Raw genomic sequence first — 18,235 nt, forward strand, 5'->3', positions numbered from 1 at the left:
GCACCTTCCCACGGTTCCCCTGGTGTGCCAAGAAGGGACAGACAAGTTATTCCACAATTCACTAGGAAGATATCCAAAGAGCAGGTTACTACAGGTCAAAGAACCCTGAGATGTGCCCCCAGCAGCCCTAGCGTCACACAGGGGTGAGTGCAGCGTCAGTGTGGATATAGTGGTGGGAGGGGGATATTACAGCGTGACAAGTCGAGAGGTGTAACTTGCATGTTCATAACTCAAGTTAACCCTGCAATAAAGATACAATTTAAGGTCCTTTTGAGACTAATGGTGACATAGAATCAGGGTTGGAAGGGACCTCAGCAGGTCATCTAGTCCAACCCCTGCTCAAAGCAGGACCAATCCCCAGACAGATTTTTGCCCCAGATCCCTAAATGGCCCCCTCAAGGATTGAACTCATAACCCTGGGTTTAGCAGGCCAATGCTCAAACCACTGAGCTATCCCTCCCCCCTTTATATCAAGGAGTACTGAAGGGCTGCCTCTTGAAGGATACCACAGGAGAAATGATCCCTCCTAACCCTGCCCAGGGACTTGAACCATGGACTTTCAGATTAAAAGTCTGATGTTTTACCAACTGAGCTAAACTCATTCCCATTCTAAGGCCCTTAGACAGGAAGCCTTGTCCAGTGGTTAGGGCCCTCACCAGGAGTTGAATTCTTTGCTCTGCTACAGAGCTCTTGTGTGACCTTGGGCAAATCACATAGGCTCTCTGTTTGCCATTCACAAAATGAGGGTAGCAGCACGTCCCTACCTCATGGGGATGTTTTCAGGAGAAATACATTAATACTAGCCAGCTGGGGATCGCAAACAGGGGAGTTTGACAGGGTGAGGTGATCTCCCTGCTGAACGAACAATGGGCGAGTACTCATCTTGGGGTGAGTCAGGTTGTTTGGCTGTTCGTATTTCTCTTTCTCTTTCGGGTTATTTAAGTTACAGGGTCAGTTGGGATTGTGTATCTGAGGACTGTTTGAGCTTTTTTCCCTGGATCATCCTTGATCAGCTTCAATCAGCCTTGTGATCACGCTCCCCTTGTGTGATTAACGAGGGGGTAGGGCTGACCTAGGACAGAAGGCCTTAAAAGCCAGAGGCTAAGCAACCACGGGGAACTAGAGAACAGAGGTGTTTGAGAGGGAGTTTGTGGGAGGAGACGTAATATAATCGCTATGGTTAGGAAGGACTGCATCGCCAGTGCCAACACTGCTCCTGTCTCCTCCACCTGCGCCGGTACCCAGACAGAGAACATAACCATGGATGCCTCTACCCAGATCCTGCTGTGCATTTTCAGAGGCTGTGACCTGCATTTCCAACTCATAGAAAGCCAGATAATATGAGTCAAGAGTGTAACACTGTTGCAAAAAAAGCGAACATCATTCTGGGATTTATTAGCAGGAGTGTTTTAAGAAAGACATGAGAAGTGATTCTTCCGCTCTACTTTGCTCTGATTAGGCCTCAACTGGAGTATTGTGTCCAGTTCTGGGCGCCACATTTCAGGAAAGATGTGGACAAATTGGAAAAAGTCCAGAAAAGTGCAACAAAAATGATTAAAGGTTTAGAAAACATGACCTATGAGGGAAGACTGAAAAAACTGGGTTTGTTTAGTCTGGAAAAGAGAAGCCTGAGAGGGGACATGATAACAGTGCTCAAGTGCATAAAAGGTTGTTACAAGGAGGAAGGAGAAAAATTGTTCTTAATCTCTGAGGCTAGGAAAAGAAGCAATGGGTTTAAATTGCAGCAAGGGAGGTTTAGGTTGGACATTCGGAAAAGCTTCCTAACTGTCAGGGTGATTAAGCACTGGAATAAATTGCCTAGGGAGGTGGTGGAATCTACATCATTGCGGATTTTTAAGAGCAGGTTGGACAAACACCTGTCAGGGAAGGTCTAGATAATACTTCGTCCTGCGGTGCGTGCAGAGGACTGGACTAGATGACCTCTCGAGGTCCCTTCCAGTCCTATGATTCTAAGATTTTGGAGAGCAAAATGGCATCCTCAGCACAGCATGACTCACATGTATGTTGCATGCGACATCACGCCTCATAGACGATGCCAATTTGCTCTACTAAATGGCATCTTCCATGCCGCATGACCTCATACGTGTGGTATGTGCAGGGTCCTGCTGTGTGAAGGATGCCACATCATAGAGCAAAATGGCATTCTCAATGTCTCATGACTTCGCATGCATCGTACATGTGAGGTCACGCTGTGCGGAGGAAAATGGATTGCTGCACCTCTATCTGCTGATGCCTGGGGTTGTTACAAACAGGGAACTGCTGTGGGGAAGGTTGAAGGTACTTTTCTGGGGAGGGACTAATAGGGCTGTGTTGTTACCTTAAATAATTGATATGGGTGAGATGAGGCACCCGGAGATTTTTCTTTGGGCATTTGTTTTATCATTATTTAAATGTATTTTCAGAAGTGACTAGTGATTTTGGGGGCACAACTCAAAATGCCTTTTGCAGAGCATCCAACCTGTGAAAATCAGCTCTCTTTGAAGGCATGTCAATTTGGGCTTCCCAGAATCACTAGTTACTTTTGGAAAATGTTGGCCTGATATAAAGGGCACTTTAAAATGCCCTGTTTGTGTGAAGATGCCTTGTAGGTATAAATCACAAATACATGGAGTGTCACCAACAATCAGCCACCACTAGAGGGAGCAGAGAGCCACAATGTCTAATAATGGTGATCAGACCCTCATCACCATGAGCTAAAAGCTGCCCTGGCTGCGAAAGCTCGTCCCAACTTTCCGAGTTCCATTGCAGCTCAAATCCTCATATGGACCATCTCTTCTGACAAAACTCGCCTGGGAAGGAGCCATCGGGGGGACTGAACCCTGGCTAGCTACATCTGAAATCACGCCAGAGCTGAAAGAGTTCTATTTGTTTCTGCAAAGTCAGTTGCTGACTAATATACCTGTATGTTGTCCTGCTGCTAGAGGGCACACAGCCGCACAGGGTAGGCATGGGTCCCCAAAGGATTCCCAAGGGAAGGGTGAGCCAGAGTGAGGGGCATTGTGTTTAGGATGTTTGTGGGTTTCTATATGATCTGCTCTCTCTGTGTATTTCTTGTGCTTAAGTAAAGTGCAATAGTATTTTAGAATCCCATGCAAAGTCTGACTCTCCATGTTACATGTTTCACCTTATCATGGCCCCCCTGGGAGAGTTAAACTGGAAGGCTCCTATCTTCGGTGGGATTTTGGAAGAGGGTGAGTTTAAGCTACGGGGGAGTCAGAGGACTCCGCACTGATTCTAGCAACGGGGTGGTTGGACCCTGTTTGCAACTCTCAGGAGGGGGTGCTAGATAGATCAGCACCCTGGGCGTGTGCATAAGGACCCCAAGACAGGGCCAGTCTCTCGCTCCTGTCTGTTCAGACTCTGGAGGCTTGAAAGATGTGGAAACCAGTGACTGGGTCCCCTCACAGCAGTCTGATGGGGCACCGGATCAAAGCTTTGACAGCTTCCTAACAGGTTGTGTGGAAGTGGCTGCTTTTGCAGTCCCAATCCAGTAGAGTCATGCGAATGTGGAGAGGGGTTCAGGAAGAGCTGCCACTTTTATTTCCAGCAGCGGTCGACATGTTGTGAGTGGAGTGATCAAAAAGAGCAGCCCTGCTCCCATCTGCTTTGCAAACTATTATTCTGTTCCCTAGGTTGGGATTTGCAGACAGACCGAAGGAAGTTAGGTATCCAGCTCCCCTAACTGCTTTAGGATTCTTTGCAAAGCCCAACCCCAGTGTCTTTTGGGGAAGAGATATTGTGTGTGACATGAAGGATAGAGGGTGACAGTCCGGACGTAGGGAGCTGGGCTGGATGAGGCTGAGAAGCCAGTGAAAGGTGCTGAAGCCCGAAATAACTTAGAACAAATTAAACCTTCATATGAATTTATCCCTAATCTGTGTCCTTTGAAGAAGCAAGACTGAGGTGCAGTTTATGGGCTGATTTAATGGGAGTGGTGTCTAGTCTGATGTTCAGGCCAAAAGAGTGTAACTGTTCTGGAAAAGGATCGTTTTATGGAGTGCAAGGAGGCACCTCTAGACTTTAGGGATTATGTGCTGGAACATCTACCCTGACAGGAAAACTTGCCACATATTCTCTCACTCACAGCCCTGGTAGTGTGGTTCTGTAGCTCAGTTTACAGATACTCTTCCCTCCTGCTCTTCTGGGTTTGTGTGTCACTCCATTAGTCATTTTCCCCAGTGCTGCTGCTGTCCCGGTTTCCTCACTGAGGGAGAGGGAGCAATACTGGAGAACAGAGTGTCTTTCCCCCCATACAGTAATCATTGCCTACAAAGAGTTGGGAATTGACTAACAATAGTGTCAGCGTTTACAGTGGAGCAAATCCTATGCCAGCCTGGAAAGAAATTTAATTTACTAAAAAGTGAAAAAAACAACAGTTACTGAACATTTTTGTGCATTTGTATTTATTTTATTTTTTGCAAAGCGCTCGCCATCCCCCAGGGCAGCTGCGGGACAGAGCTCAGTGTCCCTCCGCTCCCTGTTACAGCAAAAAGCATAAAAAATCAAGGACTGTCACAGTAATCAGCTAGAGGCCCATTCAGTATGATTCATGATTTTCAGTCAGCATTTGATTGGTGGGAGAGTTGTGAAGCGGCAGCACAGGAAGCGTAATGGCAGGTGTCGTCATCGAAGTCAGCCAATCCGGTTTCGTCAGCGTTTGAGTTATTAATTCATGATTCTTAGTCCTGGGGAGAGATGGCAAACGGTCATTATGGTCCCAGAAACCCACAGGGAATCAGACAAGAGCCCTCCCCCACTCTCTGAAGGAGTTTAATCCCTTTCTAGCCCCGTACAGCTGTGTGTGGCAGACCGCATTTCACTGACAGTATTGTGCGTTGTACAGCAGTGTCCTTTCCAAACTGCTATTGATGGCATTGGATGGAGAAATGAGGAAGGAGAGGGCAAGGGGAGATTTGGGAGGGCTGGAACTGAGCTCTTGGATTTGTTAAAGGGAAGGGTTATTTTAGAAATTAAAACTTTCTTTGGGGGATTTGAGCTACCACTGGGATTTATGCGCTGGTTCCCACACTCCTCAGATCCCTGCCAGTGTGTCAGTATTTACACACAGTGGGAGGGTTTACTCTGTCTGCCATGGGGATGCTGTTTCAATGAGACAGCATTGCACTTCCCAGCATTGCATTCAATATAGAGGGTGACAGGAGGGAAGGGGAAGAAGCCGTGTGTGCTTGAAGGGGGCAGCCCAGTGATGTTGAGAGTAGCCCTCTGCCCTACTCCTGATCTGTGGGGCATGAACCTGGTGGTGAAGTGGCTGCTGTGAGATCAGGAAAAGTGATTGTGGAGAGGAAGCATGTCACAAAGCCAGTGCTGCTACGCGGTACATTCTTCCAGGTTTGGCTAATGGAAGCCCCAGAACACCCACGGAATTGGCACCTTTGCTCCTGAGAGGCAACAACCACACTGTTCCCCAGTTCTTTTGGGCCCCTATTGTAGGGCCTCCACATCTCTGGTGATTCTCCATCCTTCTAACCTCTCTTCTCCCACAGCCCTCAGTTCAGGTCTTCTGCGAGAGGGCTCCCCACAGTGTTCCACACTTCAGGCCCCTTTGCCTGTGAGTCCTACCCCTGCTAAGCAACATCTCCCGGGAGCCTCGATCTAGAAATAACCCTCTGCTTCTTGGCTCAGCCTGCCCTGACTCAGCTAGTTTGTCCCCTTTACCTAGGGACCTCTGCACACATCTTCCCTTCAGCAGGGTTTCCCAAAGTGAGTCCAAGTCCCACATTCAAAATTGACGTAGGCACTTAGGAGTCTGAGTCCTGGTGAAAGTCTGGGGATATGAAGTACCAAAGTGAACCTCACTTTTGAAAACGCAACTTACAGTCTTAAAACATGTAGGCGCTGGTGAGGACTCTACACAGGATATCTTTCTTTAAGGTGTGCCCTAGCTCATCTAGAAATCATGGGCTTGTTACAGGAATGACTGGATGAAATTCCCTGGACTGTATTATGCAGGAGGTCAGACTAGCTGAATGGAATGGTCCCTTCTGGCCTTAGGCCTTAAAATGTATGAACAAAATCTGTGAATTGTGCTAGTGGTGTTCTCTGTTATTAACATGAATTTGAGCCTGGCACTCACCCATCCCCTCTCTAACTACCAGACAAGCAGGAAAATGACCCCTCATAAACTAAAAGGTAAAGCTTTGTTTCTGCTCGCTAGTTGTTACTCCTTGGCATGGACTGAAGGCAGCAGCTGAAACAAACAGTTTCGTGCCATTCGCAGATGCTGCTCGGTGGGGGACCCTTCTGTGTCAGGGCTGGTGGGCAGCAGCAAGAGAGGGGGGCACTTTTTTCCTTTCACTGAGGTTGTACCGTGATATATACTAAGGGTGCCTCCTTTAACTCAAATGGCTCCAGTCTCAATTCCCATTATGAGAGCTGCCAAGATAATGAAAGAGATTCTCCAAGAGAGAGAACTTGAGATACTCACCACAGATCTTTTCATCAGAAAACTCTTTAGGGAAAAAAAACAAGAAAGTTATTTGTTTCCATTGACTTCCTGTGTCATTGGAATGAGGCTGGTTAGCTCCTATTCCTGGCAGAAGCAACTGAGGTGCTTGTGTCATGGCAAATTGTCCCAGAGCCCCTACTGACTTCTGTTGTAGCCCAGGGTGCTTGGCACCTTTTGAAATCGAGCCTCAGGCATCTGTACTTGAAACCCACAACTGTGAGACCCCCTAAATGAGTGACAACTTTTCTTCCTGTTGGACTAAATGCATAAGGGAAACGGCTAATGTCAGTCAGTGAAGGCCTCAATATGGGGATAGTTGAAATCCACCATTATTATTGAGTTGTTTTTTTTTTTTATAGCCTCTCTAATCTCTCTGAGCACTTCACAGTCGCTATCACTATCTTGGTCAGGTGGTTGGTTGTATATGAAATTACTATCCATAGAGATTCTATGGTTTGGTTCATTTAAGATTTTTACTTCATTTGACTCTGTTTTTTTCACATCTAGTGCCACTCCCCCACCAGCACGACCTGTTCTGTCCTTCCGATATAAAAAATAGTATTTTTCAATTCACCTCATACAAGGGCTGTAATGCAATCTCTTTTGTGTGAAAGTGCAACTTTCAAATGTAGATTTTATTTTAAAATAACTGCACTCAAAAACAAAACCATGTAAAACTTTAGAGCCTACAATTCCACTCAATACTACTTCTGGTTCAGCCAATCGCTAAGACAAACAAGTTTGTTTTCATTTACGGGAAATAATGCTGCCTGCTTCTTATTTAGAGTGTCACCTGAAAGTGAGAGAGGTGTTTGCATGGCATTTTTGTAGCCGGCACTGCAAGGTATTTACGTTTCACATATGCTAAACATTCGTATGCCCCTTCATGCTTCAGCCACCATTCCAGGGGACATGCTTCCATGCTTATGACACTTGTTCAAAAAAAATAATGTGTTAATTAAATTTGTGACTGAACTCATTGTGGGAGATTGTATGTCTCCTGCTCTGTTTTACCCACATTCTACCATATATTTAATGTTATAGCAGTCTCAGATGATGACCCAGCACATGCTGTTTGTTTTAAGAACACTTACATTGCAGATTTGACAAAATGCAAAGAAGGTACCAATATGAGATTTCTAAAGATAGCAACAGCACTCGACCCAAGGCTTAAGAATCTGAAGTGCCTTCCAAAATCTGAGAGGTACGAGGTGTGGAACATGTTGTTAGAAGTCTTAAAAGAACAACACTCAAATGTGAAAACTACAGAACCCGAACCACTCAAAAAGAAAATCTACCTTCTGTTGGTGGATCTGATTCAGGTGATGAAAATGAACGTGTCAGTCTGCACGTTGCTTTGGATCATTGTCGAGTAGAACCAGTCATCAGCGTGGAAGCATGTCCTCTGCTGTCAAGCTGTTTTATATAATCATTCCAAAGTAATTTTGAGTACTCACCCCTACAAGACCTTCAACTGGATCCACAACCGCCTGTAAGGAAATAGAGCAGGATCAAGAAGCTCCTTCTCCAATCACTTCAAGGTTGTTAATTCCTCACAATGGCAATAGTGTTACCAGCCAGTTCTACATTAGGAGTGCTTTGCCAGTGCAGATCTACCAGTATACTAGTGTGCCTTGCCTCGCTTCAAGGTACCGCCCACACCAGCTTCCATTGGCCAGGAACAGGGAACCGTGGCCAGTGGGAGGTACCTGGAGGAGCAGCAGCAGGGAGCCCTGTATCCACCCCCACTCCCTCAGGGGCCGTGGTTCCTGCCGCTTCCTGGAGCAGAGCAGCGTGGGGCCAGGAGCCTGCCCTGGCCACGATGCGCTCCGCTGCCAGCCCGGCTCCACTCTAGCTAAGTGGCACCAGGCCGGAGCTCGCACCCCACACTCCTCCTGTATCACAACTCCCTGCTCTGAGCACCCTGCCTCATCGCACACCCATCCTGCATCCCAAATCCCTGCCCTGAGCCCCCTGGCACATCCGGAACCCCTCCTGCACCCCAACTTCTTGCTCTGAGCCCCCTGCCACACCCCACACTCCTCCTGCACTCCCTGCCCTGAGCCACCTGCTGCACCCTGCACCCCAACCCCCTGCCGCACCCCTCACACCTCTTGCACCACACACACACCAACTCCCTGCCCTGAGCCCCCTGCCACACCCTGCACCCCTCCTGTACCGCCTGGTGGCAGGGAAGGGGCAGCGTTGTGGTGGGGACTTCGGGAAATGGGGTGGAAAGGGGCGGGAAAGGGGTGGGACCTCATGGAAGGGGTGGAGTGGGGGCAGGGCCGGGGGCTGTGAGGTGGGGGTATCAGTGATGTGGCCCTCGAGCCAATGCACTAGTCCTCATGTGGCCCTCATGGTCATTTGAGTTTGACACCCCTGGACTAGAGTCTAAACAAACGAGGAAAACAAGATATCAGAAAAACCTATGTATAAACAAAATGCAGCTGTTGCTCATTATTGTCTGTAACAAAAGGTATAAATGCTTGCTGTAATTGTTTACCTGTGGAGAGACCGTTTAGCTCTCTCCCTCTATGCAATTGCTTGAGAAAATAAAGTATCTTACTTGCTGTATCCAAACAAAAAGTGAGAACTCTGTTATTCTCTGACACTGTCCATAGCGATACTATAATCACCGCTCCAGATGTGCAGAATGACAGTATTTGCTGCCAATCACAGCTCCCAGTGTGTATGATCCTACTAGGCAGTGGTTCTTAACGTGGGTATAAAGAACAGGTCCCACGGAATCCCCACAAAATGGCTACTAGTAGAATAGAAGAATTGACACTGCAAAGGACATTTGGATTGATTCTGACACACCCTTTGGGATTTAGACACCTATTCCTTCGTCTCTTGCTCCAATCCTGGCAAATCTGTCCAGGCTATTCCAACTGACCACTGGCTTAGGGTTCAGGTTTGCTAAGAGCCACTGCGGGAATAGAAAACAGCCTGACAGCAAATCAAATTTGGAATGCTCACCCCAGGACTGCTCCCAGGTACGTCCTCAGCAGCCTGTAAGGAAAAAGCTGGGAGTTACTTGATCCTACACTTTCTCCAGCATCATCAAAATATAGCTACTTCTCTCCCATTGTCCATAGGTTAACCACACCATGTCCACACCAGTAGCACCTTGTCAGTACAGCCATCCCAGTGTACTAGTGCGCTTTTGTGGGTGTAGGTTATACTAGCGTATTCTGAGCTAAATAATCGCTACAGGGAAAAGTACAGTTTTGCTACTATAACTGTGTCTGCACTAGGGACTTTTGCCAGCAGAGCCTTGTCAGCCAAGGCCCAAACATCTACACACCCCAGACCAGCACAGCTTTCCCAGGGGAAGTCTGTAGTGTAGACATGTCTCCAGACAGCTCTGTGATGGGCAGCCTTCCCACTGCCCTTCTTTCTCAGGGCTGGGATTAACCTCCAGAGTTTGGGGGTTTCCTTACTGCTCGGGATAAGAATTAGAGCTGATTGAAGTTTATCCACATGAATTTTTTTTAAAAAATTGTCAATTGTTTTTCAGCTTTTTGGACAAAATCAGAAATGAAAATGGTTTACAATTTCCTCATTTTAGCTTCCAACCCCCTTTCCTAGATTTTCACTCCATATTTCCCTTTGACTAGAGCTGTTTGAAAAAATGGTGTGGTTTAGGACATTTAGTACACAAAATAATTGTGTACGTCAACATTTTTTAAAGTGTTTTTTTAAAGAAAAGCTGAATATTTCCTGCCTTTACTTTCTCACTGAAAAAGTGGTTAAAACTGGGGGGAAAGGGTGTGTGAAGAGAAATGGAGGATTAAGAACCAAAACTTTACCCATGTTCAGGGCCAGTGCTACCATTAAGGCAAACTAGGGAGTTGCCTAAAGCGCCAAGATTTGGCGGCGCCAAAAAGCTGGGGGTGAGCTGGGGTGGGGAGCTGCTGTACGGCTCCCCGGGGGGGGGAGCTGCCGTGGGGGTGGCGCCTCAGGGGAGAGGGGGGGCGGGGAGCTGCCACAGGGCGGGGGGGGCGCAAGGTGGAAGTTTCACCTAGGGCTTTCACTTCCCTCCCATTGTCCATAGCTTAACCACACCATGTCTACACCAGGAGCACACTGTCATTATAGCTGTCCCAGCGTACCAGTGCGCTTTTGTGGGTGCAGGTTATACTAGCGTTTTCTGAACTATATAATCTATATGGGCACAAGCAGAGTTTTGCTGCTATAACTGTGTCTGGGGGCTTTTGCCAGCACAGCCGTGTCGGTCAGAGATCAAACATCTTCACACCCCAGACCAACACCGCTATGCCAGCAGAAGTCTGTAGTGTAGACAAGGCCTCAGATACTCAACATTCCCACTGCCCTTCTTTCTCAGTGCTGGGATTAACCTCCAGAGTTTGGCAGTTTCCTTACCCCTCCAGATAAGAATTAGAGCTGGTTGAAATTTTTCCAAATGAATTTTTATAAATATATTGTCCATTGTTTTTCAAATTTTTTTCTCCTTTGGAGAAATTCAGAAGTGAAAAACGTTTGCAGGTTTTTTTATTTATGATTCTCACCCCCCTTTTTGTTTCACCAATTATGTCCCTTTTTCTGGAGGGGCTCGAAAAATGATGTGTGTTTTAGAAATTAAAAAATAATTGCAAGTTTCAACATTTTTTACAAATTTTTTTGGAACTCTGTTTTTTAATGAAAAACTTAAAATTTTCCCCCTTTACTTTTCCACTGACAAGGGCGGGAGATCTAAAACCAAAGCTTTCCCCATGTTTTGGTTTTCATTCTTTGTGTTAATAATCTCAAGAAATTGGAAATTTTTCCATGAAACTTTTCATATTAACCAAAAATTATATTTGGTTCACTAGAGCTGGTTGAAATTTTTTCATTAAAATAATTTTTCGATTTAAAAGTTGTTTTTCAGACACGCTTTTGTAGGGGAAAAAACCATTTAGATGAAAAATATGAATCTAAAAAAATTGGGTGAAAAGTGTTGGTGATTTTGGTTTTCCAAAACTAAATATTTGTCCTGAAACTTTCACAATGTGTTTTGAAACCAAAACTGTATGGTTCTCTTTTTCAATTAAGAAACCAACAAGATTCCCTGGGCTCTTTTTAAAACTAGAAGAAAAAGATGAATTTAGAAGCTCTTTTATTGAAGCTATTTTATTTCTCCTGAGGAGAGATGAGGGTCTTTCCTGGACTCTCACGTAGGCTAGGAGGAGATTTTGAAAAACACAGTGAGCAGTTATGCACCCAGCACTCCTTGGGGGCAGTGTCGTTCAGTGGCTAGGTCACTGGATCATGAGTCACGAGAGCTGTACAGGTGGTCCTGTCATACAAATAATAATAACTGACTGCCCAGGTTACTCCAGCCAAACACCGGGATCAAGATTTGGGCTTCTTAGAGACACCACGATAATGTAAGTGTTCCTGACAACGAAGTGATTTCTGAATAGTCATTGGCAAGCACTAAGGATATCCCCACCATCTGACAGGAAATCAAACCGGAATGAATTGATCCTGCTCTTTCTGCATTATCATCCAAACAAAGCTAATTTCCACCCAGTGCAGGCAGGAAACTTTAGTTTTAGAAACATTCCACCTCCCCATTATTCTTCCCATCAGAATTAATCGCTAGAATCTATGAGAACTGGATCTCTTTTATTTAGTCTGACATCTCATGGTGAGAAATAATATTCCTAGATTTTAAGGCCAGAAGGGGTCATTAGACTCATCTAGATTGACCTCCTGCATAACAGAACACAGACTCTACCCAGTGACTCCTGCATATAGCCCATAACCTGTTTTATTTAGTGCATTATTTTTAAAAAGATCCCATCTAGATTTAAAGATTTTCAGGGATTAAGGCCATGTCTACACTCCCACTTATGTCAGAAAAACTTATGTCTCTCAGAAGTGTAAAATAAATACCCCCCCGAGTGACAGACATTTCGCCAGCATAAGCGGCAGTGTGCACAGCGGTATGTTTTTGGGAGAGCTTCTCCGGCCAACATTACTACCCCCACTCGTTGGGGGGTGCTATAATTACATCAACATGACAGATCTCTTCCGTCGCCATAGTGCGGCTACATGACCTGTTACAGTGGCACACCTGCATTGGTACAGCTGTGCCCCTGTAAGGTCTCTAGTGTAGACATAGCCAGGGACTCCACCACCTCCTAAATTAATTGTTCCAATGGTTATTTAATACTGTTAAAAGCTAGCACCTTCTTTCTTGATTCAATTTGTCTAGTTTCAGTTTTAGATGATTGCATCTTGTCTTCCTTTGTTTGATTAAAGAGCCATCTCCCATCAGAAATCTCTTCCCCCTGCAGTTACGTGTATACCAGGATCAAGTCAACTCTAAACTGTCTCTGCGTTAATTAGATTGCACTGCTTGTGTTTGCACTCCCCGGGCTCTCTCAGCTAGCCTAACCTCTGACCCACCTCTGGAGGCCAATGGGCTTCCTATGTTTAATCTGGCAAATGTAAAAGCTCCAAAGGAGAATAAATTCTGAATACTCACAGACACGCCCCCTCCAGATCCTCCATCAACCTACAGGAAAAAAGCAAGTTACTAAAACATTAATTATTTGTTGCTTCTATTTCTGTGGGAGCAGTGAAATGAAAATGGTGTCCTGAAAGGAACTGGACACAAACGGCTGCTGGTTGGGAAATGGGAGCCAGTGTGGTCTGGTAAAAAGGGAGCTGGGCTCGAGACAAGAACTTGGGGATTTCTTCTGTTACTCCTTCTCAGATGACATGCGGCAAAATTAATCTGATAGCGATGAAGTCAGCCTAGATATCCTTGATAGGATACAATTTACAGTGAGTTCCTATGACTGTTGCCAAGAGCAATGCATTCTGTGTCATTTCGGAAGGATCTCCTGTGAGATATTTAGTGGGTACCCAAAGGAATTGTGGAACAGTTTATGCTTGTCCAGTGGACTTGTAGAAGAAGAGATCATCCTCCCATGAAGCCCCAATCAGGGCACAGCTGACCCTATAAGAGAGCTGTGGAAATTTTTGTAAGCCCTCTGCAGAAGGTGGCATTTCTAAATTGCCTTTGTAACATGGAAAAACTGCAGGAAATGCTCCTTGCTTGGTAACCTTTACCAGACAAGAAACCAGCTGGAGCAGGGTTGATTGACCTGATATGTATAAAGCTGCATGACGTGAGGAGGGAATCACATGATATTTATGCTGTTGTCATTACAGCTGCTATTACCAACTTTGTTGTTATTGAAGCTACCAGAGCCCTGTAAAATGAGAGGTATTTATTATGTGTATTACGCAAGGCCGTCACCTCCATTTAGGTGACCTAGGCGGTCGCCTAGGGCAGCAGGATTTGGGGGGGCGGCATTTTGCTGCCCTCGGCGGCAATTCAGCGGCGGGGGGTCCTTCCGCGCTCCGGGTCTTCGGCGGCAATTCGGTGGCGGGTCCTTCACTCGCTCCGGGACCCGCCACCTAAGTGCCCCAAACACCGGAAGCGTGCAAGGACCCTTCTGCCGCAGAATTGCTGACGATGACTGGGAACACACAAGGACCCCCGCCTAGGGTGCCAAAAACCCTGGTGCCGCTCCTGGTATTACGGTAACTTCTAGAGGCCCCCTCCTGACTATCCATTGACCAAATGGAGCTACAGACAATTTACATCATCTGGGGGAGCTGGCCTCATCAACTCCAGTAGTTCTATGGGCCATTTACAACAGCTGGCCCCTCCTCCTAAAATCATTCTACCCAATCCTGGAAACCTGTTCAGCCCCCCACCAGGCTACCAGAAGTCAGGTCATGCAGTAACTTAAGAACTGCTGCTCTAGATGAGACCGATGGGCCAGTGTAGCCGGATATCCTGCCGGGGCTGAAACGGAGGAATGGGCCCCTTAGCCTGGTATCCTCCCAAACATAGGCCAGTTTTGCAGTTCTGCCCTCATGGTGTGTCTGTGCAGCACCTGGCATAAGGGGCCCTGATTCCAGTTGGGTCCAGGTCTGTCCCTCGCTGTGTCTGTTGAACACCCGGCACAGTAAATCCTCACCAGAGTGTGGGCAGGGACTGTCTCTCCTGTGTCAGGGCAGCACCCAGCAAAATGGGGTCCTGATTTCAGATGGACCCTCTAAGTGCTACTTTAATACAAATAATAAGTACATCATCTCACCAATGGAGCTGCTCTGGTGCTCTCCAGGGAGAGGAGCCCTATGAGGATAGCGGCCACGTATGACACCTTCATCTTTGCGTCTTTACTCTCTCTGGAGCGGAGTTGTTTCTGGTCTGGCACGCTCAGTGAGAGATGGCAAGGCTGAGCACTGTATTTATACTGTATGCTGGGCTGGGCACTGCACACCTCACTGTTCCAAGCCCTGATAACGTGATTACAGTCAAAGCCAATTTCTTCCTTCTCCTCCCCTAGTCCCTCCCATTCCTCCTTCACCCCATCACATCCTCCTTCCCTCCTAATCTTTCCTCCACCACATCCTGTTGTATCCCAGACTTTCATACTCACTTTTTCATTCTGCAGCAGTTCCAGGTTTTTGAGACTCTAGAGAGGCTGAGCTAGGTCAGACGGTAGGAAACAGGTGACAACCCCAGTATTCGTTGGTCTGGAGCACACATTTGAAAATAGGAAGTAGGTTCCTAAGTCACCCAGGCACTTTGTGTTGATATAATTGAAGTGGTGCAACTCCCCTAATGGTATTGCTTATTACCATATGGAATTATTATATAAGCTATGTCTGCACTACTGCCAATGTCAGCAAAACGTATGTCGCTCAAGGATGTGACTATTCCATCCCCTGAGTGACATAAGTTACACTGACATAAGCGCTAGTGTGCACAGCGCTACATCAGCGGAAGAGTTTTTCCTCCTGACACAGCTTATGCTGCTCGCGGGAGTGGTTTTTTATGCTGGCAGGAGAGCTCTCTTCCATCAGCATAGAGCGTCTTCACCACACATAAGTGTAGACATGGCCTAATTGGTCCTTCTAACTCCTGGAATAAGTGGTTTTATGAGACTGTGACGTTGCCATCTATATGTTTATGGAAACATGCTTATGAGTGTAAATATAACATAACTGAAGTATACTTTGGGCTAGATATGCCATGTAACGCATCTTTGCAAAGGTTATGATCTACTGAATATATTCATCCTATTTGTAGGCATGTATCCTTTTTATATCTGAAGTTAGGAGTGTTGGCTCTATGCTTGTATTTGAATTGTTTGCTGTAAAGGAGGTTTAGCCAACATATTGTGAAGGGACAATTCAAGTATTGGATGTACTTAACAAACAATGAACTTGGAGAGACATCAGTCCACATCTGAGCTGTCCTGGCAACGTTCAACCTAATATGTAAACAATGGCATCAGCCTGCAAAAAGCTGAATCATTCATGGACATGTGACTTGTCCAGGTAGCTACAAACTCCATCTTGTTGTTGTGATTTTCCACAAAAGAACAAAGAGGTTTCTCTCCACAAGAGAGAGAATATAAAAGGCCCTGGAAGCCTCTCCATATTTGTCTTCAGCTGGCTCAAGAGACGGCCTCTCCGCCCCAAAGAGATGCATGAAAGAAACTGGAAAAAAAGGACTGTAACTATGGGGGTCTGGGTGATTGCTGGACCAAGGCCATAAATTACAACGTTAGGCTCAAAAGAATTGTACATGAGATAACATCTAGGGTGAGAAATTAGTATTTGTAACTAGATCCTTAGTGTATTAAGTTAGCCTTGCATATTTTTTTCATTTTACTTGGTAACTTACTTTGTTCTGTCTGTTATTACTTGAAACCACTTAAATCGTACTTTTTATACTTAATGAAATCACCTTTGTTAATTAATTAACCCAGAGTAAGTGATTAATACTTGGGGGAGCAAACAGCTGTGCATATGTCTCTATCAGTGTCACAGAGGGCAGACAATTTATGAGTTTATCCTGTATAAACTTTATACAGAGTAAAACAGATTTATTTGGGGTTTGGATCCCATTGGTAGCTGGATGTCTGGGTGCTGGAGACAGGAGCACTTCTTAATCTGTTTTCAGTTAAGTCTGCAGCTTTGGGGGCGTGGTTCAGACCCTTGGTCTGTGTTGCAGGAGGGTAGCTTGTCTGGCTCAAGAAGGCAGGGGTCTGGAGACCCAAACTGGCAGAGAAAACGGGCTCAGAGGTAGTCTCAGCACATCAGGAGACAGTCCCAAGGGGGTCTCTGTGACCGAACCCATCACAGCGGCGTAGTCGACAGGATCTGTGCACTAATGATTGCTTTGAGATACTGGTAGTGATATTCAGTGAGTTTAGAGTGTGGTGGCTGGAGAACAAAGAAAGTGGTTACTGGTTTGTTATTTTCTGTTTGTATATTTCTCGTAAGTGAAATAAGCACAAGAAAGCAGGAAAATGACTACCAGTGAGGCAGCTACAAAATTAGAGCTGGCCAGAGAGGAAGCGGAAGAGAAGGCAAAGCCCCGTGAGTTTCAAATGAGGCTAAAAAGAAGCAGAGGCAGCCAGGGAGGAAGCTGCTCACAAAAGAGCCACGGACTTAAAAGACAAAGAAATTGAGGCACAGAAGCTGCCCAGGAGGAGAAGGAAAGGGAGATGCAACATGCTCAGGAGGAGAAGGAAAGAGAGAGGCAGCTAGCCCTGGAGTTAAAAGACAGAGAAATAGAGGCCCAAATTGAGACCCAGAAGCATGAACTGGCTGTAATGGAGTGGAAGAGACAGAATCCTTCAGCAGCTGGCTGTGCTTCCCCCAAAATCCACAAATGGGAACAATTCTGGCCGCAGTATTATGAATCCAGTGATATTGCTGAATATTTCATCACCTTTGAGAGACTGTGCACTCTCCATGCGATTCCTGAAGATCAAAAATGACTACCTGAGTTGCAAAATTGACTGGGAGAGCTCTGGACATATTCAATAAGATGCCTATTGCTGATGCTTCAATCTATGGTAAATTTAAAGAACCAGTTTTGAAACAGTTTCAGATTACACCTGCAAACTACAGGGTAAAATTCAGGAGTCTTAAGAGGGGATCTGGATTAAGTAATGTGGCCTATTGAAATGAAATGAGAGATTTGTTAGACAAGTGGGTGAGCGGAAAAGGCATTACAAGCTTTGAAGTAATGTGTGATTTGGTTACTCAGGAACGGTTCCTGAATATGTGCAGTGGTGATGTAAAACAGTATTTGTGGGAGAAAGAGGTGGACGCAGTGGGGGAATTAGCTGAGTTTGCAGACTCTTACGAGCAGTCACAAGCTGCAATTAAACAGAAACCACTGGCAGAGGGAAATCACTTGTCCCAAGTCTCCTGTACAAGCAGAGGAGCCCAAGAGGTGCTATCATTGTAAGTCCACTGAGCCCCTGAGAACTAAATGTCCGAGGCTAAGTGGGAACAGGCAGCAGGTAACACATGAAACTGCTGCTTCTCAGAGCACAGGGGTATCCCGGGCTACTGCCTCTTTCCACACAGGATTTGTAAAGGTTCCTTCTACACAGCCAAGCAGGGAGCATATGCATGCTGCTAAGTGTCATGGCAAAGTGCTCCAAGGATGGAGAGACACTTGTGCAGAAATTTCTGTGCTCAGGAGGGACCTGATCCAGGAGAAGGATTTGTTACCAGGAAAAATGGCAGAATTAGATCAGCTGGGAGGATACAAAGTCCTTGCACCTTTAGCTGAGGAACACATGGACACTGGTGATTTGCAGGCTGAACTGACTGTTGCAGCGGTGGCACACATTTTTGCACCGCTTCTACTGGGGAATAATTTTTTTGATGTGGCAGAATCTGCCC

General features: G+C 46.0%; 2 long non-coding RNA genes across 2 annotated transcripts in view; both read right to left on the reverse strand.

Annotated features, from left to right (window-relative positions):
- The window catches only part of LOC135976849 (uncharacterized), a 98,056-nt gene extending 88,551 nt beyond the window's left edge, over positions 1-9,505 (reverse strand). The window contains exons 1-3 of the long non-coding RNA XR_010594140.1: positions 9,470-9,505; positions 7,945-7,977; positions 6,467-6,490 (exon numbers count right to left, since the gene is read on the reverse strand). This is a non-coding gene — a long non-coding RNA (uncharacterized LOC135976849). The remainder of the gene's footprint in view (positions 1-6,466; positions 6,491-7,944; positions 7,978-9,469) is intronic.
- The window catches only part of LOC135976848 (uncharacterized), a 1,653,704-nt gene that overhangs the window by 1,605,221 nt on the left and 30,248 nt on the right, over positions 1-18,235 (reverse strand). The window lies entirely within an intron of this gene.

Source organism: Chrysemys picta, chromosome 20 (genome assembly GCF_011386835.1).
Source record: "Chrysemys picta bellii isolate R12L10 chromosome 20, ASM1138683v2, whole genome shotgun sequence".
Classification (NCBI taxonomy): Eukaryota; Metazoa; Chordata; order Testudines; family Emydidae; genus Chrysemys; species Chrysemys picta.